General features: G+C 41.6%; 1 long non-coding RNA gene across 1 annotated transcript; it reads right to left on the reverse strand.

Moving 5' to 3' along the window:
* Window positions 1-312: 312 nt before the first annotated feature.
* LOC123172613 (uncharacterized) lies at window positions 313-838 on the reverse strand. The gene is made up of 2 exons (XR_006485654.1): window positions 672-838; window positions 313-566 (listed from the first exon to the last, which is right to left on the reverse strand). It is a non-coding gene; the product is annotated as an uncharacterized lncRNA (long non-coding RNA).
* Window positions 839-1068: the final 230 nt, after the last annotated feature.

The raw sequence follows: 1068 nt of genomic DNA on the forward strand, positions 1-1068 counted from the left end.
TAAACAAATCTTCCATTTATTTGTAATCTTAATTAAGTGTGCAAATATGGCTTGCCCCTAGAAAGATAGGTGAGGAATCACTCTTGATCATACATTTATCTATGAAAAAAAAATCTGGTTTAACCATGGATTTTTATTTTGTTTCAGTATTTCTGGAACATGAGTGTGTGGCTTGTTAGAACCGCCCTTTGCGCTGAAGATGAACGGGATTGAGCGATCTGCCAAAGTTGTGGGACTTGATGTTTGCTAAATGATTCAATCTTCGCCTTGGAATAAAAAGAATGGCTGGTTGATATATCTCACAAAAGTATATAATGAAGTTTATTATTATTCCATTCGATGATTTTGAGCCATACATCGATCGTTGATTCATGCGAACGTCCTTCATGCATGTGAGGGTGCAGCAGGGTGAGCCACCCCAACTGACGCACTCGTCGGATTGTAGCAGCAACAAGATGGGGCCCCTATGCCGCCCACCGCGCAATGACCATGATAGTTCGGCGCGCAAAATTTAGTGCAGTGCGCCGGGTCGCAGCTGCCAGTCGGCGGCATGCAATTGATTGTACCTGCAAAAGGGAAAAATACATGTTACTAGGCCAGTTATACGATATAGAATTCGATCGGTGCATTGTACATATGACAAATGTTAGCATCATGCATAGAGTACTAACCAGGCGGTCCATTAGCTGATGACAGAACGGTGCAGGTAGCCATGATCACTAGGGCCACCAAGCACAGGGCGTTCCTGCTCCTTCTGAGGATTGCCATCAGGAGATCCAAACTCGAGGCTAGCTACTGGTTTTTCTTTCTTTGCTCTCCGTTCAGTTGTTGCTGCAACTTGTTTGTGTTGCAAAGCTCTCGAGGGTGTTTGTTATATAGAGGCAGGCAGACGGATCAGATCCTTCCAGAATATGCAAATTAATGTACTACTTATGATTGTGTATAAAAAAATAGAAGACATTAATGTTGTTATTATTACTAGGATACACTTAAAAATACTAATGCTTATGGTAGAAGATTTGGTAGATTTCATTTAAACTCAATCCATATTAGCATCGCCCAAGATTA

Source organism: Triticum aestivum, unplaced genomic scaffold (genome assembly GCF_018294505.1).
Source record: "Triticum aestivum cultivar Chinese Spring unplaced genomic scaffold, IWGSC CS RefSeq v2.1 scaffold41134, whole genome shotgun sequence".
In the NCBI taxonomy this organism is placed as follows: Eukaryota; Viridiplantae; Streptophyta; class Magnoliopsida; order Poales; family Poaceae; genus Triticum; species Triticum aestivum.